The 22064-nt window shown below is 50.9% G+C and overlaps 1 protein-coding gene across 1 annotated transcript in view; it reads right to left on the bottom strand.

The window, feature by feature from the left end:
* RASSF2 (Ras association domain family member 2) overlaps positions 1-19606 on the bottom strand; it is a 45059-nt gene extending 25453 nt beyond the window's left edge. The window contains exons 1-2 of the mRNA XM_002830056.5: positions 19498-19606; positions 18271-18345 (exon numbers count right to left, since the gene is read on the bottom strand). The gene's annotated coding sequence lies outside the window, so the exon portion shown is untranslated. The remainder of the gene's footprint in view (positions 1-18270; positions 18346-19497) is intronic.
* Between the last annotated feature and the right edge of the window lie 2458 nt (positions 19607-22064).

The raw sequence follows: 22064 nt of genomic DNA, 5'->3' as shown, positions 1-22064 counted from the left end.
ACAGAGTAAGCCCATCTCAAAATAAATTAATTAAATTAAATAATAAAATAAAATAAAAATACTTTAAGCCACTAAGTTTTGGTAACTTGTTACTGCAAGTTACCATGGGCTGATTCCATTAAGAAAACTCAGACCCTACCAGTGTCCCCAAAAGTGGGACCCTGAGAACACAATTGGTCTCTCTAAATTTTAAATTTTATTATTCTTTTTACTTTTCCAAAAAAGGAAGAATAATCTGATCATGAAAACCGGAGTACACATGCAATGCACAAAAAGAAAAAAAGGAAAATCGAGCTAGTGAGAAAGCTTTCTTTTTTTTTTTTTTTTAGACGGAGTCTAGCTCTGTTGCCCAAGCTGGAGTGCAGTGGTGCGATCTCAGCTCACTGCAACTTCTGCCTCCCAGGTTCAAGCAATTCTCCTGCCTCAGCCTCCTGAGTAGATAGAATTACAGGTACGTGCCACCACGCTCAGCTAATTTTTTGTATTTTTAGTGGAGATGGGGTTTCACCATGTTGGCCAGGCTGGTCTTGAACTCCTGACCTCAGGTGATCTGCCCGCCTCGGCCTCCCAAAGTGCCGGGTTTACGGCCTGAGCCACCACGCCCGGCCAAATCTTTTCTTTCTTAAGTGACAACTACCCATAACTAGTCAGTGCCCCTTTTTCTAAAAAGGTGCCCCTTCTACGCATGTGTAAATTTACACATTCAACAAGCATTTATTGTGTGTCTACAACGTGCCAAGCATCGTGCTTCACAATGGTGGCTCAGCAGTCGAGGAAACAAGGTACATGGTGCAAGAGGAGGGGGACGTGTGGGGGCAGAGGGCTCTGTTAAGGGAGGGTGAGTGCTATGGTAGCAAACAGGAAGGACACCTACGGATGAGGGTGGGGTCCTGGGGGGCTTTCTGGAGGAAGAGACCTCTAAACTGAGACCTCAGTGTTGGCAAAGATGAGAGGCGAGTAGGTCCAGGCAGAAAGAGCAGGCAATTTGGAACTGTGTGAGATGGGGTGGCATGAGCAGAACCCCAACCTGGTGAGGAGTCTGGACTTCATCTGGTGGGCAATGCTGGGCCATGTGTGTGTGGAGGATGAAGAATGTCCCCAGAGACACCCGGGCCCCGACCTGGAGACTGTGAATATTACCTTATATGGTAACAGGGACTCTGCAGATGTGATTAAATGAAGGATCTTGAAATGAAGAGACTATCCTGGATTATCTGGGGGGCCCTAAATGTAACCACCAGTGTCCTTATAAGAGGGAGGCTCTGCCACAGCAGAGAGAAGGCGACGTGACAACTGCAGCAGAGGGAGAAATCTGAAGACGCTGCACTGTGGACGAAGACGGAGGAAGGGGCCATGAACCTTGAAGGCAGTTCACAAGCTGGGAAAGGCAAGGACACAGATTTGCCCCAGAGCCCCTGGTGTGAGCAGAGCCCTACCACCACCTTAGTTTTGGCCCAGAGAAACTGACTTCAAGACTTCTGGACTCCAGAACATAAGTATTACATTTCTGTTATTTTAAACCACCAAGACCATAGTCATTTTTCTCGGCAGCAAGAGGAAAACAAGGAGAATTCCGAGGGCAGGGCTGTGATCTGATGTACATTTTGGAAAGGTCACCCACCCAACGCCTTGCTCTGTGGAGAAATAATCCGGGAGAAGAGCGGCCAGGGGACCAGTTGAGAGGCCAGAGCCTGAGTTGGAGAGACAGACTCGAGAGAGTTCGAAGAAGAGGAAAGTCGTGATGCGGAAAGCACACCCTTTGGGGAAAAGAGTGTGCTGCCGGATGAAATGTGGGGTGACAGGCAGAGCCCTGGTGATGCACAGGCTGCTGGCGAGGACCACAACGTAGGCAGAGGTGCCACCTTCACAGTCACTGATGTGAGGACCAGGACTGAGTTTCAGGCAGGCCCATGGAAACTTCCGGTGCAGATAACCAGAAGTACAGCAGGCCTGGGGCCCCGGAGAGCGATTCCTGGCACGTGAGGGGAGGGGAGAGGATGAGGTCATCGGGAAAGAACAGAAGGGGTGAAGGGGGCGGGGCCTAGGGAAGGGTTCTGATTAAGCCAGTGGGTCAGCATGGGTAGAGGAAGGAGTCCCTGGAGAAACAGGGAAAACAGGAGACATGGTACCAAGGAAGCCCAGGAAACAAGGGGCCTCGAGAAGGAGGCCAAGGCCAGCAGAGCCAGGAGCTGGTGGTCAGAGCCCAAGGAAGGGGAACCCGGAGCAGCCTCTGTTAAACCATGCAAAGGTCATGGGAGAACTCAGCCAGAGCTGATCGTGCAGCCTGGTTGGAGTGGAAATCAGGTGAACGGTGCCTGCTGTCGGCAGCCCTTCTCACTCTCAACACTGGAGTCTTTCTTCAGCCAGAGGAAATGTTATTCTATCTTTCTTTGATTATGTCTCCTCTTCCTCCCATTCTTGGTTCTTTTTTTGAGACGGTGTCTGGTTCTGTCACCCAGGCTGGGGTACAGTGGAGCCATCATAGCTCACTGCAGCCTCAAACTCCTGGCCTCAAGCGATCCTCCCGCCTCAGCCTCCCGAAGGGATTAAAGGCACGGGCTGCCACACCCAGGTAATTTTTTTCTTAATTTTTCTTTTATAGAGACAGGATCTTGTTATGTTAACCAAGCTGGTCTTGAACTCCTGGCCTCAAGTGATTCTCCCACCTCGGCCTCCCAAAGTGCTGGGATTATAGTGAGCCACTGCACCTGGTCCATTCTTGGTTCTTCTGCAATCTCTTCTCTCTCTAGCACTATGCATCCATCCACCCTGGCAGCTACCCTCCATCTCCTTATTTTTCTCAGAATTCTCCAGCTAATCTTCTAATTCACCAATTGAATTTTCTCCAGGACTCTCTCTTTCGTTCTTTACCTCCAACATAACCTATCATTTGGTAATTTAGTTCTGCATCTGTCCTGCTCTTAAGACAATTCTTTTTAATACCATGTCTTCTTAAATCTACTGAGAATACCAGTTAGAGAATTTGATTCTTAAAACTATTTGGTTCTACAGAAAAAAATAGCCAGAGCAATGAAACAATAAACATATAGAAATAGACCCAAATATATCTGGGAACATGGAATGTAAGCAGCAGTTCTAAATAGCAGGGGAAAGGTAACTTAATTTTTTAAAATATCCCTAGAGAATTCGCTGGCCTTTGGAAGGGGGAAGACAGGGAAGTGAAATCGCTGGCTTACTCCTTCCACCAAAAGAAATAACTGAACCAAAAATTTAAACATTAAAAAATAAAATGCTAAAGAAATTGATACCAACCTGTGAAAATTTTAAACTTCTGTTTAGAAAAAAAAAAAAAAAAGGACACTATACAAAGTCAAAAAGGCAAATTGAAAACTGGGGAAAAATATTTACAAAACATATGGTAAAGGGCTAATGTCCTTAATACATAAAGGGCTTTAATAAATCAGTAAGAAAAAGGTCCTATGTTCATTCATAAAATGGGCAAAGGACATGCACAATAGTTCATGGAAAACTCAATACAAGTAATTAATAAATCCATGAAAAGGTGTTCAACTTCCCTCATCACCCTACTTTTTACTTACCAGATTGATACACATCAGATAGTCTGACGGCCCCGACTGTGGGAATTTTCTAGGGCTCAGCCACTCTCTACCTGTTGGGTGATCTCACTAAGGCCATAGCTATAACTCCGACCTATGGGCTCATGTTGCCCCATCTTTGTCTATGGCCTGACTTCTCCCCACCTTTTTTCTTACTTTGACATTTCTTGGGAAAAGAGTATTAAGAAAATATTTGCACAGCCTAACCCAAAGTTGAACTGAAATTACAGGTAGGTGATTCTAGGACCCAATCCCTCTTTTGCCCCATTCAGGTCATCTGCACCTTTCTTCACAAATTTTCCAACCACCCTCACACAGCACTGGCTCCCTGCAGCCAGCTAAAGACACTAAGCTACATTCACATCCACCTTAAGGCAAACAACAGCAGCACTAACAGAGGGCCGGAAATTCACAGTTAATTCTGATATTCCTTAAACAGAGCATTGTTCCTCACACAAGGAAGGTCAGAGGAAGAAGGTTTGTGGAACAGGAATGTGGATTCAATTGGATTCAATTGGACACTTCCTCCAAGGGTGCCTGCCAGTATCTGTGGCCTTGGAGACAGGGATTCGTTCAGCTGGCTGGTTGTAATGCTTCTGCCTCCCCTGTTATTATCCAGAATTTATGGCACTCTCCTGGGCTCCAAAATGCCTTGTAAGAACCATTTACGATCATCACTTCCCACAGTGCCTTGGGAATACAGGCTAATGGTTGTTATGTCTTGTAGGAGGGAAACTGAGGCACGGAGGAAAGAGGGGCTTCCCACATCAGCCAGCATCTAGGCACAGAACTAAAACACCTCATAGTCTACCACACAGAGAAAGGAGAAGAGGGACAGACAGGGGACAAGAAGGAAAGGGCAGATTTTACACAAATCTTTTTTTTTTCTTTTTTTTTTTTTGAGACAGGGTCTCATTCTGTCACCCAGGCTGGAATACAGTGGCACAATCACAGCTCACTGCAGCCTTGACCTCTTGGGCTCAAGTGATTCTGTCACCTCAGCCTCCTGAGTAGCTGGGACCACAGGTGCACGCCACCATACCTGGCTAATTTTTTATTTTTTGTAAAGATGGAGTCTCACTATGTCAGCCAGGCTGGTTCCAAACTCCTGGCCTCAAGCGATCGTCCTGTTTTGGCTTCCACAATGCTGTGATTACAGGTGTGAGCCACCTCTCAAAAATCATTTTTAATATCGAGCTGCTCTTTGGAAGTCTAAAACATATTTAAATCTACTGAACTTCCTCTATGAACATAGTTACTTACTCCCTCTAGAATTCTAAATCAGTACTTCTTTTTAGAAAAAACACTTTAGAAAATGAAGCATATACTGAATGTCTACTAACCACAAAGCATGTCTGCCAAAATACAGCTGGGCTTGCCTAGTTGAGACATGAGCCTCCCAGGTTCCTGTCATGCTGGAACCCTGTTGGGGCCACCAACTAGTCAAGTTTTCCCCCTAGCACTGGCTTCATGCTTTGGCAGAATGTTCCAGATTCTCCTCAGCTCCATTAAATGCCCGGGCAATGCATTCTGCTTGTCAGTGGAATTCAGCTGGTTACTTGGAGACCCATTCATGACTTCCTGACTGCCTGAAAGACAACTTGGGGATAAGACCTTCCCTAAGACCCAGGAGGACGTCTTTACAAAGGGCAGGTCCTCTGGCCGTTTAATATGATGACATCCCAGCCACAGAGAACTTTCTGAGCCTACTTTTTATGCTCTGTGAGTGTGCCCGTGCTCCCCCTCAGACCCAGATTAACATGTTCTAGCCTCGACCCTCATCAAAACCTACCTCCCCCTATAAATGACCCCTGAGGCCCCTGGACAATGCAGGGACAGGCACTCCCACTTCAGCCTGCCCTTCAGCACAGCACGTACCCCACACAGAAGTCATCTGCTGGTGTTTCTCTCCCCTCCTGGGCCGGGAGCTTCCTCTCTGGCCCCCAGCACCCAGCACCCAGCTCCCAGCCTGTGCCTCTCCTGCACCCGGGTTATCGTGATTACTGCTTCCAGGAAGGGGATGGGATCAGCAGTCTGTCCAGGGACACTAACCTGCTACCTTAGGCCAGGGGATTCCTAGAAGCAGAGCCTGAGAGAAAGCTTAGGCATGTGATTTATTGTGCAGGTGTTTTCAGGAGAAACTCATAAGGGAGTGGGGGAGGCAGGACGGGGGCAGTGGGAGGAGCTAGGAATGAGGTGGGTTCAGCTGGAGCCCAGCCACAGCTGATTCCCTGGGGAGCTCTGTGGTGTGAAGAGCCCCCAGAGTTATCCCACCTGGAGGCGGGCAGGCGGAGCTTCTGGACCACTGCATGTCAGTCATTGGCAGAGAGCCAGCCTGTAGGCATTTCTCTGCAAGAGCAATTCTCAGGAAACATGTGCCGCTAAGACCCAGCACTGTCAACACTCACAGCATGCAATAGATTAAGGGGACCTGGGTGGTACAGCAGCATCTATTACACCTGCTCCATGTCTGAGATTGAAGCAACTACTGGGTCTGTCACTGTCCCCCACCCACTCTCAAGTTGGGAGGAAATAGCTGCCCACTCAGGACCAGCCTGGCTCTGGAGCCTAGGCTGCAGGAACGGGGTCAGCGTCGCCCAAGCTCTGGACCAGCTGAAGCCCTGCAGCAGTTGCATGAAGGATCTTTCCCTTCCTTCCCACAGACGCCACTTGCAGGTGTTTCCAGCCTCCCACATGAGGCCTCTCCAAGAACAAATGCAGGGCTGGCCAAGCCCTTGAAATTCACAGGCTCAGCTTCCTGAGAGGAGAGCACACACCAAGTCCTCAAGATGCTCTAGGAGGTGGGAAAGGCATCTGGAGCTCCCACCAAAGGCAGCAGAATCCCCTTTGCTCTTAGGTCTTGCTTCCTCCAAACGCTCCATGGTCAGGGAGCCCGGAGAACGTGCCACCTTTCCTTGGTCTCAGAGCATCCCCAGGACCCTGGCTCGCCCTATGTGGTTTCAGTTCCAGCCTGAAGACCCAGCACCTCTCGTCTTATTTATGAATTGGGAAGTCCTCCAAGGGAGGGGCAGCCCTGGCAGGAAAGTCCAGGGCGAGAGAGGGGAAGAGCTCCCTTTGGTGGTCACTTTTGTTTTCTGTTTCCTGAATTGTCTTCCTGGTTGTAGAGCAGGGGCCAGGCCCCAACCACCCCCACCTCAGCTCCCAGTGGGGGTGAGGGAGGGAGAGCAACAGTTGTTCTATAGGATCCAGGCAGCCCCAGTCTCTGAGACAGGCTTGGGGAGGAGAGGGCTTTCCATGGAGAATTCCCAGGGTGGCAGACCCCACAGAACCACCACCTGACCAGTGGGAGGGCCAGGCACTTGCCAAAGCCTGGACTGAAACCAAGGATGGGGGGCAGTGGGAAGAGGTGGCTTAGAGACACCCGACATCACAGGGATTCTGACTCCGGGTGCTCATGAGACTCCCAGAGCAGCGGCAGGGAGTGGGTAGAGAGAGGGGTTGCTTTAAAAATCCTGATGTCAGCGAGGCATGGTGGCTCATGCCTGTAATCGCACATGGCACAAGGATGGCTTGGGGCCAGGAGTTCAAGATCAACCTGGGCAACATTGTGAGACCTCGTCTCTACAAAAAATTAAAAAATTAAAAATTAGCCAGGCACAGTTAATGCCTGTAGTCCTAGCTACTCAGGAGGTGCACCCCTGTAGTCTTAGCTACTCAGGAGGCTGAGATGGGAGGATCACTTGAGCACAGGAGTTCAAGGTTGCAGTGGCTATGATGGTACCACTGCACTCCAGTCTGGGGGATGGAGTGAACCCCCTTCTTTAGAAAATCAAATCAAATCAAATCCTGACATCCAGATTGCAGCCCAGATCAATTACATCAGACTCTAGGGGAGGGGCCCAGGCAGAAGCATTTTCAAAGCCTCCCCAGGTCATGCCAGTGTACATCCAGGGCTGAGCGCCACTGTGGAACCTGGTAGGAAAAGAGCTGTGTAGATTGAGGACACCACCGTAAGTATTTCAAAGCAGCCCTTCAAGAAAGGAAGGGGTGGAATTTTCTAAAAGCAAACTGAGTTGGGTATTTAGCACCCTCTCCCTACTACTAATATTTCCAAGGAGAAAGGAGACAGGGTAGAGTGTCCCGCAGGGTCCATGTGTGCAGGCACTGAGCTGATGCAAAGGGCTCCTTCTTGCAAGCCAGGGCACCATGTCACAGAAGCCGGAACCCCAGCCCCAGGCCCCAGGTCTGATGCAAAGGAAACGCTCGCAGGAGGCCTGTAGCTTCCCCTTTTGGGGCCTGTACACACCTCTTCTCTGAGCCCTGCCCCTCCCTCTGAGGACACCCTGGATCTCCTGGGTTGGAGAAGAAAGTTGCTGGACACAGTGCTTTCCACTACAGTGTTAAAGACCAACTGGCCAGGTCTCCTGAGGGAATCTGCTTTGTAACCAAGCAATGGCAGAGGAGATAGTGATCCCTCTGCGCTTCGGACCCCTCATAGTGGGGCAGGAAGCAGTGTGTGGATGGCAAACAGGAAACCCCAGCCCCATTGCACCACACGAGGAAGGAGACTTGAGCTGCAGGCTGGGGCCCTGCCAAGACCTAGAGATGGCAAGAGATACCAGATCATGCTTCCCAAACCCAAGCCTGTCCTGGGCATGGGCAAAATGTGGGTGGGCTGCCTCGGAAGGAAATGGCACACTCTGCCTTCTGCCTTCCTGCTTTATGAACAGAAGCCCCATCACTGCTTGGACTCCTTTAACCCCTACACCAATCACATTACGAAAGAAACTTTATTATCCTCATTTTGCAGTTGAACAGTTGAGGCACAAAGAAGCTACGCCACTTGCCCAAAGACACACAGCTAGAAGGGGTGGAGCCGAGGCTCAAATCCAGGGCAGTGCAGCTGCCAAGCGGAACCCCTGTAGACTACAGCTTCTCTTGAGGTGATAAGGAAGAAAGTGCTTTCAGCCAAAAATCAGCCAACCCAACTGTATTCTGGAGGAGTGGTTCTCTCACTTGAGTGCGTATTGGAATCCCTCTGAGGGCTTGTTAAAATACAGATTGCAGGTCTCTCTGCCCCAATTTCTGATTCAGTAATTCTGGGGTGGGGTCTGAGAAGGTGCAGTTCTAATAAGTGCCCAGGGCTGCTGCTGCTGCTGCTGCTGGTAGCAGGCTCTAGGCGCTTTATCTTAGTCCATCCAAGAGCCCCAGGGGGAAGGCTTCACTTCACAGATGAGGAAACAGAAGGTCCCAGAGGTTAGGTGGCTTGTCCCAGGTGGCACAGCCGACATGCAGCCCAGTGCTCCTATGGCTCTCTGGCTGAGCACTGGATCTGAGAGGGTCACTACGCGAGTAGCAGGTGCAGGCTGGCTCCAGTTACCAGCCCACAGCAGCCTGGGAGGTCCGGGGGATGGGAGGCGAGTGAGTGACCAGCCCAGAGGACAAGCTGTGGGAAAAGCAGACCCTGCAGGGGCCAGGGAGAGAGGCCCAGAGCCGCAGGTCCAGGACGTGGGCACTTGCAGTCACAGAGCCACTGACTCTCAGTCCCTTATCACACACTGGGTGGGACACTGAGGGGACAATGAACTATCCCTCCCACTCACAGGCCCCACAGACCATCCCCACCCCATTCCCAGAAAAGCCCCGATGCTTGGTAAATGACAGGCGCAAGCCCTTCCTGGCAAGCTACCCCACTCCCATCCCTGGAGCTGCCCCTGCGTGGCCCACCGACACAAGAGGAACTGAGATGCAGCAAGGGCCGTGCTGGGGTTTCTTCAAGCATGTCAGCCTACGAAGCCGCCACTCTTCCGCCACCAACTGTGGCCCGGCCCAGCCCAGCCCTCCCTGCCCAAGCTGTCTGCACAGGCCTGGGTTCCCAGATGCGACTGCGGGAGATGGGAGGAAGCGGTCCTGGGACTCCTGCCGGAAAGGCCTGCCTCCAGCTCCACACCAGTGGGCGCGTGGCCAGGTGAGTGACCCAGAAGGCCACCACTGGGCCCACCCAGACAATGGCCTCGCAGGCCGGAGGAGCAGCCACATGTTTACAGGGAAGCCCCACTGGCGTCCACAAGTGCTTGACCTTTAGGATGGATGTTGTAGAAGGAAACTCAGAGCCCTTAGCCTCTAATCAGAAAGCCGGGGCACTGGAGCGAGACAAAAAAGGAAGCATAAAGGAAGCACAGACTCCAGAAAGAAGCAGCTGTGTGTGCGTGGGTGTGAGCATAGCTCCCAGTGTGTGAGTGAGAGTCCAGTGTGTGGCGTGTGTGTGTATGGAGGGTATGGTTGGGGGCGGTGGTGTATGGCTCTGTATGTGTGTGTGTCCACATGTATGGTGTGTGTGCTTGGTATGTGTAGAATTAGACTCTGGCTCAGAGAAACTAAAGACCTAGAATGCTAACCAGCCAAGACATAGCGCCTCGTGGGCTCCAGTTCAACCAAGTGAGAAATTCCATGTGACTGTGGGACCCAAGGGGAGAGTGGAAAGTTGGTGGAGACAACACTGGCCCCAATAAAGCAAATAAGACGAGACACTCCCTGACCTGCATTTCTCAAAGCCAAGCCAGTTTATAGGGTAGTTTTAATGTCCTACCTGGGGAATAGCGAGGTAAGCTTTCCTCCTGTCCAATAACTACAGGATTTAAGGGAGGCCATCCTGCAGGGAGGGCCCGAGGCCTGTGTCCCCAAGTGCTCCCACTGGCCCATCTAAGGGTTCGTCTCCCAGCTCTGCAGAGACAGAGACAGACAGATCCAGGCAGGTAAGGAGGGGCTGCCTCCGGGTCCCCTGTTTCCTACAAGCTCAGATTTCTTTGGTATCAACACTTCCTGTTTACTGAGTGGTTTCCAAGTCACAGGCCACTCAGACTCATTTCTGACTTCACATCCCCTTCCTCAAGGGAACCCCAGCATTCTTCCTTTTTTGGTGCTATAGGCTGAGACTCTGAGCTCTGTGTGCAGAGATCTTGGGGTTTCCTCTACTCGCCACCTGGGGACAGGACTGAAAACCCAAAAGCTAGGATCGCTGGCCTCCTCCACCCCCAGACCCCGGCAGGTTCCTTGGACTTGAAAAGCAGTGAGTGGGAAGAGCAAAGGAAGCACTGGGTGTGTCCAGAGCCCTCCAGGGTGGTGGGGTTGGGGGGCAGTCACTGCGGCACATCTGACATCCACCCTCCTTTAACCTTGAGTTAACGCACCCAACAACATGTGCGGGGAAATTCCCCGCTCACAGCAGATCTCAGACCCCTCCTACTGCCAGGAGAAATGGCACATCGGGGGGTTTCCAGACCATTTCCAGGGGAAGTTTGCCACAGTAGCACATTCACACCCTCTTCTGTCTGCCCTGGGCACAGCTGACCAACCCTAAAGGAAAGTCAGCCCCATGAAAAGCAGAACTGCTCCTCCACGTGGCCCGCAGAGGCGGCTCTGTCAAACCTCTGTACACCCCCACGACTGCCTAACATTAAAAAGGTAGCCGCCCGCTGGGCAGGGCCAGGTGAAGAGACCCTGAGCGCCCTCCCAGACTCACACTCTTACCAACTCACTGGAGGAGCCGCGGGCGCTTCGGGGAACTCACCTAACAAGGAACTCACAGCATTTGCCTCAGAGCAAATGTCCCAGAGAAAAGCCACCTCACCCACTCCCGTGACCCCTGAATAGAGTCACGTGACCTGGTTTCCCTGTTCTGGGTCCGGCAGCTTCCTGAGCTGACCTGCGGGCAAACTCTGCCTCACCAGCCCTCCCACCCAGTGGTACCATGGGCCCGACTGGATACAAAAGAGCCATCCTTGCCACAAATGTCTGTGTGATTAGCTGTAAGACCCTACATGGCACTTTAGGAAGGGGCACTGATTATCCGAGGCTACCACCCATCTCCCCAGAGTACCTGAGGCCTTGTGGACCCCACCAGCTAAAGTCCCCCCTGCACCCCATGCCGCACTATGAACAAAACATTCAACAGCCAGCCCTACAGCCACTGGGATGGGTATTTAGCAGGGCAAGGGTTTGGCACACACAAAGGATGCTTGAAATAGAAAGGCAGAGACCCTCCTTCTCGAGCTTCAAGGAAGCTAGTGTCCACACAACTCCACTTCTACCTGGTTTGAATCTCTCTCTCTCTGCACGGCAGCTGCTCCCTCAAAGTCATGGTGAATCGTGAGCCCACCTTTCCAAACCCATCACCACACAGAAAACCCTGAGATTCAGCAGCAGGGGGTCTGGGCCCCAAGGGCCAGCTGCCAGCAGCCAGCAAGCCACACTGTGGTCAGCTCCCAAGCCAGTGGTGCTGCACATCTGCACCCTGGCCACTTTTGTCCTGTGAGGCTGAGATGGAGGCAGCACCCTGACACTGCCCAGGCCAGGAAGGATAGTCAGGATCACATGACCCAGCCTGAGATGGAACCACCAGGGGCCAAATACCACAACTGTCTCCCAGGGCTTTCCTTTCCTTTCTATTACAGAAGTAAAATAAACATTTTTTGTTTTATTTTTAAAATATAGGTCAGGTTCCATGGCTCACACCTGTAATCCCAGCAATTTGGGAGGCCGAGACGGGAGGATGGCTTGCATGCAGGAGTTCAAGACCAGCTTGGGCAACATGGCAAAACCTTGTCTCTACAAAAAATTAAAAATTAGCTGAGTGTGGTGGCGTGCACCTGTAGTCCCAGCTACTTGGGAGGCTGAGGTGAGGTGGGAGGATGACTTGAGCCCAGGAGGTGGAGGCTGCAGTCAGCCATGACCGCACCACTGTACTCTAGCCAGGGCAACAGAGTGAGACCCTGTCTCAAAAACAAAAACGAAAAATATATATAGATAAATGAAAAGATTAGTATCCACAAAAGGACAAATATTGTTTGATTCCATTGATATGAGGTAGCTAGAATAGGCAAATTCATAAAGACAGTAAGTAGACTAGAAGCTACCAGGAGCTGGAAGGAGAAAGGGTTATTGTTTAATGGGTACAGAGTTTCTGTTTGGAATGACGAAAAAGTTCTGGACATGGATAATGGTGATGGGTTGTACAGTGTTGTGAATGTAGTTAATGCTACTAATTTGTACACTTAGAAATGGTTAAAAGGGTAAATTTTATGGTATGCATATTTTACCACAATAAAACATAAAAATAAATTATTACATATGAAAAAAGATGAAGATAGAAAGCTCCCAAAACTCCACCACCCAGAGATAATCACTATTGACATTTTACCATACATCCTTCCAGATGCTAATATAAATGGGTGATATAGTTTGTAAAAATAGCACACAGTTTGGTAACCTGCTTCTTAAAAATATGTCATATTCTGGTGGCTCACACCTGTAATCCCAGCACTTTGGGAGGCTGAGGCAGGTGGATCACCTGAGGTCAGGAGTTCGAAACCAGCCTGGCCAACATGGTGAAACCCCATCTCTACTAAAAATACAAAAAATTAGCCTGGCGTGGTGGCGCATGCCTGTAATCCCAGCTACTCGGGAGGCTGAGGCAGGAGAATTGCTTGCACCCGGGAGGCAGAGATTGCAGTGAGCTGAGATCATGCCATTGCACTCCAGCCTGGGCAACAAGAGTGAAACTACATCTCAAAAAATATACATATCATATTCTTCCATGTTAACAGCTACACACCTGCAGCCTACGTTTTTGTAGCCACATGGTATTCCAAAGTATAGATATGCCATGGTTAACTAATGTATGACTGTTGGTCTCCATTTGTCACTATGGACTGTTGTCATTATTATAAATAATGCTGCGAGGGACATCCCCATACACATACTTTTCTGCATTTATCCAATTACATCCCTAGGGGAAGAATTCCTAGGGGTGGAACTGCTGAGTCAGGGACTTGTTTAGGAGGGTTGTCAACAAAGCATTAAGAGTAAAATTACACCAAGATGATGAATTCCGTCATAGAAAGTTCTCTTTCTCCACACAGACTTTTCTCCAAACCTCTTTCCAAAAAGAGCCAGGTGTTAAACATTTACCAGCACATCACTGGTCACAACCTAGGAATGCAAACCATGAGCAGACTCCACTTGGGTGTCTATAACGTTGCATAGTGATTCAGAAAGGATGGGACCATCCATTCCATAAGAAACCAGTCCCTCCCTCCCCACCTCTCCAGGCCTCCTCTGGAGACACACCATGCTGGAGTCCTGAGGTGACACTGATATACAAGACAGGCAGGATTATACTGGGTTAATGTCCACTGAATTCCCAGCAGGAAGGACTCTAGGAGGGGCCAGTGCTGGGTGTCTCATGGTGGGTGGCACACATGTAGTCCGCAGGAAAGGTTTTTTGTCATTAAAGCTTTTGTTCTTGTATAGACAGAAGGACAAGTCAATGACTCTTCTGAAAGAGATCAAGGGTTAGAAGGGACACATGGAATCATTTAATCCCTTGCCTTGGAGATGGGGAAATTGAGAACCAGAAAGTCTCACAGCATAAACATTTCAATAATCATTAGCCAGACGCAGTGACTCATGCCTGTAATCCCAGCATTTTGGGAGGCTGAGGCAGGTGGATCACTTGAGGTCAGGAGTTCAAGACCAGCCCGGCCAACATGGTGAAACCCCGTACCTACTAAAAATACAAAAATTAGCCGGGCATGGTGGCATGCACCTGTAGTCCCAGCTACTTGGGAGGCTGAGGCAGGAGAATTGCTTGAACTTGGGAGGCAGAGGTTGCAGTGAGCCAAGATCATGCCACTGCATTCCAGCCTGGGCAACAGAGTGAGATTCCATCTCAAAAACACAATAATAATTATAATCACTAAATGCACCCCAGAAGTGTCTCACATGCGGGTGAGGTTCAACCGGTTCAGGGCAGCACTTGAACATATCCCATGTCTTGGATGCCTAGTACAAATCTTATCCTCCCCTCTCCATGTACAGAATTGGAAATTAAAATCACTGGGGTCACTTGCTGACTTAGTCACGGCCAGACGTGTGCTGGGGCCAGATCCTACTGGCTCTCAAGTGCCAATGGTGCACAACTCTTCCCAACTGAGTGTTCACTGACACCAGGTTGGTAGAGTAAAGTCAGCCATAGTGGGAATATTTATTTATATCATATAAACTGGAAAACACCACAAAGCAGGGCTTCCCCCAAAGCCCCTACCAAGAGCCAGGTGTTAAACATTTACCAGCACATCACTGGTCACAACCTAGGAATGCAAACCATGTGCAGGTGACCTCAGTTTCCTCACCTAACCTAAGAGCAGCCTGTCTCCAAAGCACTGTAACTCTCTATGTTAACCATAATAGACACTCTGAAATCCATCATAGCCTGCTTCTAGCCAGCAAATGGTTTTCTACACGCTTGCTATATGCCAGGCTGAGCACATATGATAGCTCATTTGACCCTCACAATATTGCTGTGAGATAGTTATTATAATTTCCATCTTACAGTTGCGGAAACTGAGTCTTTTCTTCTCTTTTCTTTTTTTTTTTTTTTTTCGAGACGAAATTTTGTTCTTGTTGCCAAGGCTGGAGCACAATGGCGAGATCTCAGCTCACTGCAACGTCCGCCTCCCAGGTTCAAGTGATTCTCCTGCGTCAGGCTCCTGAGTAACTGGGATTACAGGTGCCCGCCACCATGCCCGGCTAATTTTCATATTTTCAGTAGAGACGGGGTTTCACCATGTTGGTCAGGCTGGTCTTGAACTCCTGACCTCAGGTGATCCACCCACCTCGGCCTCCCAAAGTGCTGGGATTACAGGCGTGAGCCCCTGCACCCGGCCTGAAACTGAGACTTTTAATGAAAGCCTGTCTTAGGTTGGTTTCACCCAAAAGTAGATCGTGAACCAAGAATTCAAGTTCAAGTACAAAGGGAGTGGGAAAGTGAGATGAGGAAGTGAGCAAGCTAACACTATGAGCAATCGAAATTCAGTCCTGCAAGGGAACTCTTAGAGACAGCACAGAACATGCCCCAAACTTATCCCAACAGAGAGGCAAGGAAGCTGGAGTATTTGAACACCTTCTCCCATCAGTCATTGGTTGAGACCAGTGGAACATGGGCAGGAGACTGACAGCCTCTATTACATTATCCAGTATCCCACAGCTAGGAAATGGTAAGATGCAATTCAAACTCCAAATCCAATACTCTTTTCATGACATTTATAAAAATGAGCAGTTAATCACACTTCACTGATTGCCAGCTACAGTTAAAGCACCATGCTGATAAAGGAAATCTACTTTGCCAAATCATTTTGGGTCGACATGTCCAAAGAAAGCACAGGTATTTCTCTGCCGATTTTCACCAATTGAAGGAATAGGAAAGGCCCTTAGAAGTCATTTTGCCCGTTCCACAGGAATGGATGAGAGGGTCCCTCTCTGGTTCCGCCACAGCTGCCTTGAGCAGCAGTTCCCCAGCCCCAAGCTGTCACCGCAAACAGCTGCATCAACCTGTGATGACAGGCTTTAGAGTCTGCCATCCCAGAAATGATAAAAAATGACCCACTGGCTGCCCAGCCCAAGTCAGAGGATGTGCCACCCTCCTTCCCTGGTGCCTCCTGCCCCATTCACCAACCCCCACCTCACACGACCACATGGTCCACAGTAACCAACAAGCAGGCCAAATAAATGAAACCAGCAGTGAGACCTGTGGGAGCTCACTCCACCTTGAGGACATTTATACATTCTTCTGGCCCAGGCACAGTGGCTCACACCTATAATCCTAGCACTTTGGGAGGCTGAGGCAGGAGGATGGCTTGAGGCCAGGTGTTTGAGACCAGCCTGGATAACATAGTGAGACGTCATCTCTATAAAAAAATAAAAATAAAAATTTAGCTGGGTGTGGTGGCATATGCCTGGGGTCTCAGCTACTCAAGAGGCTAAGGTAGGAGGATAGCTTGGGCCCAGGAGGTTGAGGCTGCGTGAGCCATGATTGCACCACTGCACTCCAGCCTGGGCGACAGAGAGAGACCCTATGTCAAAAATAATAATAAATATAAATAAAAAATAAAACTTCTTCTTGGAGACAGGGAAGTGTTTAAATAGGACAGTGTGTCATTAGAGTAAACAACTGGACCATGTTGTGAAGAGTATTAGGGAGGTAGCAGGAGGGAATTTCTACCCCTTGCTTTATAAACCCAGTTGTGGCAGTTCTCAGCTACTACAGATTGAAGATAGAGGCTAAACATCTTGTTCCATTCCAAGCACACTGCTGAGACCTGCCCTGTTTCTCACTCTGGAAGAGAGGAGGAGATGAGTCCTGGGACTACTCTTGGGGTCACTCAGTCCATCTCCCAGCCTTTCTGTGAGACTCTCTGGCAACCTGACCCTGCCTTTCTGCCCCCACCTCCCACTCAGTAAGGACACTTCCTGCCAAAATATCCTAAAGAGGACTGAAAGTAATAATCAGGCCCATGTTCTTTTGTGCTTTGATGACAGGTCCCCTCTCTGGCAAGCAGCGTCGTCCAGCCCTCTGAGGCAGCAGATGCACACCCTGGGCACTTCCCCAGCTGACTCGCTCAGCCATTCCTAAGCAGCTCACGTATGGAACGCAGACACGAAGCCTGGCTCCGGGGCACCAGGAAATAGACCAAGAAGTAAAAACAAAACCAATAGTAACTGGGATGTCTCAGGTGGGTCAGAGAATCCGAAGGATTGAAAACAAGGTGTAGGGTTGTCCGCCACACCAACTGACTCCTAAGATGGCACAAACTGGCGAGAAGACCTGAACCTCCAAACAGAAGCCATGTGGAGATGCAGAGAGGTGGGCTGTGAAGCACAAGGGACAGAGTGAGACCATGCTCAGAAAAGTGGAAATGATGTGGCTGGAGATACAGCAGATGTGGGCGCAGCCCCAGTTGGCCAGATACGGAGGGCACACAGTCTGCTTCCCCTGGAGGAAGGCACGAAAAGGGACCTCAGATCCCTGGTCTCCTCTCAGCCAGGCTCCTCAAAGGGGCCATCATCATTCCAACCTAATTTCAACAGAATAAAAATGAAGGGAGTGGAGCACTTGGGATATGTCTAGGCTGCACCCCAATGCTTACCATGTGTCTCCCCGATATTCCACCTCTGCTCCTCCATCTGCTGAAGGAGGAGCGGAACTCACCTTTCAGCCTCCCCAGCACAGGGAACCCAAGCTGTACCAGTCCACATTCCAGGTGCCCAGGCAGGCTGCACGCTATGCCTCCATCTTCTCCCAGGGCAAGAACTCCCGCTCTTTCCAAAACTACCACCCTCTCCAAGCTCAGCCATCATTTGAGGCCCTCTTCTACCCCTGTGAGGCCTGCTGGACTGCCACAGCCCCTAGGCATCAGGCTGACCTGTCCAGAGGAGAAAACACAGCTACTGCCCACCCTCAAAGCCCCCACGCAAGGGTCTCTGATCCCAAATGGCCACCACCCAGGTAGATGTCACACTGTGTCCCTGGAACACTACATTTGAACACAAGTGTTTTGGTTTTTTTGAAAATTAACTCTCCTCAAACAACCCGATATATCTTCGCCATGCGAGGTTTCTTTAATTCTTCAGATCACCTGCAGAAAAAGTGCCTAGTAAGTAAATGTGGATTTATTAGTAAAATAAGCCTAGCTGCAGATTCCTCATCCAGATGTTCCTGAAAGAAGGCCCCTGGCTCTGTCTTCCCGGCTGTTTAAAAGAATCATTCTTTCTAATTCTTTCCTCCCATTGTACTAAGATCAACTGTGGCAGGAACTGGGTCCCCTTCCAGGACAAATTGTTGTTTGTCAGCTGATTGGTTCATACATTCATTCATCATTTACAAGGTACTTACTATATCCCCAGCCTGCCGTAGACACTGCCTCTGCTCTCCCGAAAAACACGTTCTAGGCTCCGGGATTCCAGATACCTGGGAAATAGAGTGCACGCAGCGTTGAGAGGCCTCGCGCTCGGCTTCTCCTGTCACTGAGGCGCAGAGGTGCTGTGGACAGCCCGGACCCACACAGCGCCAGAGGTGAAACAGAACCCTCAGTCTCCCTATGAGGCCACTGGCACTCTCGGCTGTCCCCAGAGCTCTCCGACTTAGAGCCGAATGCAAAGTAAGCGCTCGAAATGCAGAAGTAGCCGGGGCCGCCCACGGCACCTGCCTCGCTCGGGGCGAGAGAGGACGCCAGGCTGAGGTCCCCAGCGACCTCAGGCACCAGCTCCGAAGGAGGGCGGGGAGACCGCAAAGGGGAAGTTCCCGCAGGGCCAACGGCCCCCGCGCACCCTGCGCCCTTCTGAAGCGCGCCGCCTCCCCGCGCCGGGGACTAGGACCCGCCTCTGGGGAATCCGCCTAAAAGACGGCGGCGGATTGGGGTCGGGCACTCTCCAGGGCTGTCAGGGCCTCCCCAGCCATGCACCTGCCACGCCGCCCCACCTCGCCAGGAAGTCTCAGAGACCCCGGGGATGGGGTGGGAGCGCCTTCCCATCGCGGGCTCGAAAAGAAGAAAGGACGCCCCCAGGGGTCCTAGAAGGAGGACTAGCTCCAAGCCACAACTTTCTTCGGACCCAAGGCAGGCCGGCTGGGGCTCCGCGCCTACACGGCCCCTGGCGGGGGTCCGCTCGCCCAGGGAGCCCCGCGGCTCGGGGAGGAAAGAGGAGACAAGAGGCAGGCGAGGATTAAGGGGCTGACCCAGCCCGGGTAGGGACCATCGTGGAAAAACTTTGGCGAGGTGGGGGGACGCGGAAAGAGAACGGCCCGCGCCCTGCACCTTGCGCCCGGCATCCCGCGCCAGTGCCTGGCTCCCAGTGCCCCGCGCCCCGCGCCCCGCGCCTTGCCTGCTCCCCGCGCCAGCTGCATCGCGCCCGCGCTGCAGGAACCGTGGAGTTGGAAAGTGGGGCGCCGCGGCTGGGGGGCTGCTCCAGATGCGCCTCGGCCAGCGATCGGCGGACCGGGCTCAAATCCAGCCAGGCTGGGCAGGCGGTGGCCGCGCGATTGGGGACCGGGCGCCCCGCCCTCCTCGCTCCCCTCCTCCTTCCTCTCCCTCCTTCCAGCCCCTTGGCTTTTTTCAGCCCCTACCAGATCTGCTCGTCCGCTGTCCTCTCTTTTCTCTCTCTCTTCATATCACTCCCCACCCCTTCGCCTTGCCTTCGCCTTTCTTCCTCCCCTTGTCTCCTGCCGCCTCCTCTTCTCCCCTCCCCTCTAGGGGCGGAGCTTCTCCTCTCCCTCCCAGACAATGCTGTGGCTGCGTCCCCTTCCCCGCCAGCTCGTCCAGGCTCCCGCCGCCAGCGATTCTTCCGGGCTGGGGGTGGGGAGGGGGTGGGAGTGCAGGGTTGGGGAGGATGACCTGGTCCCCTCACCTCCTTGCTGCTGCCCTCTCCTAGAGGGATGGAGACTTGGCCCAAGCTCCTTGGTTCACCCGGCGCTGTGACAGCCACTCCCAGGGAACAGTCACGCTGCCCCACCAAGCCCACCTCCAGCGGCCCGGATTCCCCAGGCAGAGGCTGTGGGATTTTTTTTTTTTTCTAACATCCCAGCTTATTCCCAAAAGGGTTTGAGCCGGACAAGGGCTAAACAGGCCCCTTCGACTTGGCGGGCCAGCCAGACGTGACAGCAATGCCAAGGAGGCCAAGTTTCTTTGTCCATTTCTCACCTCCCCCTTTTCCATCCCTGGACCTCCTGGCGCCCCCAGCACACAGGAAGCCCTTGAGCAGCCCGGCTGCAGGTTCCCTATCTACTCAGAGCTCTCCCCCTCACGTGCCTATCCCCAACCCTGTAGTGTCTGCGGACCAAAGGGGAAGGGAGCCTCAGGCCAACCCCCAAGGTACAGCCAGACCAGCTCATCCAGCCTGGAAGCCAAGCATTCTTTACTAAATTCATTGTTTGGATCTTGGAATGTGTCTCCCTTAGAAACAATGTTATAAATGGTGATCTGCTTCCCAGGCCAGCCACAAAAGTCTGTTGAACCCAAAATGCAGCTGTAGGGTGGTGCTGAGAACTGTGTCAGCTACCCTGAAAAAGGAGGCCACTGATCGGCTTTATTTGTAGAAAAAATATGTATATATCTTCTGGTTCTTTCTTCTTGGGCTATAAACACTATAAATTAAATAAGTTAAAGTTCTCCCATTAAGTTTCCCCATCTGGACCCACTACTCTATGTGTTAAGCTTCTTTCCTTTGCAGGTAATAGAAATAACCTTGGGGGAATGCATTTGCAGACGCAGTGGTTTCTCGATAATCTCATCTAATCTCAGTGTCAGAACTACATGGAGAACTCAGTATAAGAGGCAAATCCAGAGACTAAAGGGCCTCCCGTAACCCAGAAAGTCTTCCCTGAGGGGTTCTTTCTTCTCCTTCATCACAGAGACACTTGGTGAAAGGTGGCCATGACTTCTATCTCTGGGGCTTGGAGCTCTGCTGCTCAGGAAAGCAGCCAGATGCTGCTAGAATCCCTTATTCTCTAATCTAATCTCCCAAAAGAGCAGCTCATCCTCCTGTGACAGTGGGGCTAGGGATGAGCTCAGGTTGTCCAAACTGGGCTGCCAGAAATCTTGAACCTAGGCCCTATTTAAAACTAAACCCATTACTTTTGTTTTTGTTTTTGTTTTGTTTTGTAATTTTGAGATGGGGTTTCACTCTGTCACCCAGGCTGGAGTGCGGTGGCATGATCATAGCTCACTGCAGCCTCAATCTCCTGGGCTCAAGAGATCCTCCTGCCTCAGCCTCCCAAGTAGCTGGGACTACAGGCATGTGCCACCACGCCCAGCTAATTTTTGTATCTTTTGTAGAGATGGGGTCTCACTATGTTGCCCAGGCTAGTCTTAAACTCCTGGCCTCAAGCAATCCTCCCCCTCAGCCTTCCAAAGTGCTGGGATTACAAGCACAAGCCATCTTGCCAAGCCCTGAACACATTTCTCTCTACTTAGATTCTCCATGTTGGTGAATAAATTGATTGATTGATTCATTCATTCATTCACGCAAGTCACCAGAAAACATTTTTCCATTCATTTTCCCCATACCAAAGCCACAGGTGAGAAAGGAATAGCCCTTCATCCTTCATCCTTCAAGGCAGAATACAACAACACATCTGAACAGGGATAATATTTTGCATATATTAAACTAATAATTAAAGTCTACCCTTAAATCATATTTTCTTTTCTTTCTTTCTTTTTTTTTTTGAGATGGCGTTTTGCTTTTGTTGCCCAGGCTGGAGTGCAATGGCGCAATCTTGGCTCACCGCAACCTCCGCCTCCCAGGTTCAAGATTCTCCTGCCTCAGCCTCCTGAGTAGCTGGGATTAGAGGCATGTGCCACCATGCCCTGCTAATTTTTTGTATTTTTTTTAGAGATAGGGTTTCACCATGTTAGCCAGGCTGGCCCCGAACTCCTGACCTTGTGATCCACCCATCTTGGCCTCCTAAAGTGTTGGGATTACAGGCGTGAGCCACCGCACCTGGCCAGACCATGTTTTCTTATAGGCTTCTACCACCAGAGGCCAGACCAAGAGGCTCACGGCCCAGGAAGCAACAGGTGAGCATTGTCTAGAATTGTCTAAAATTCTCCAATAGAAACACAACTTGTGGCTGGGCACAGTGGCTCATGCCTGTAATCCCAGCACTTTGGGAGGCCGAGGCGGGCAGACCACCTG

This window comes from Pongo abelii, chromosome 21, assembly GCF_028885655.2.
Source record: "Pongo abelii isolate AG06213 chromosome 21, NHGRI_mPonAbe1-v2.0_pri, whole genome shotgun sequence".
Taxonomy (NCBI): Eukaryota; Metazoa; Chordata; class Mammalia; order Primates; family Hominidae; genus Pongo; species Pongo abelii.
The sequence above is the reverse complement of the archived record's forward strand: the minus strand, read 5'-3'. Positions and strand labels throughout refer to the sequence as shown.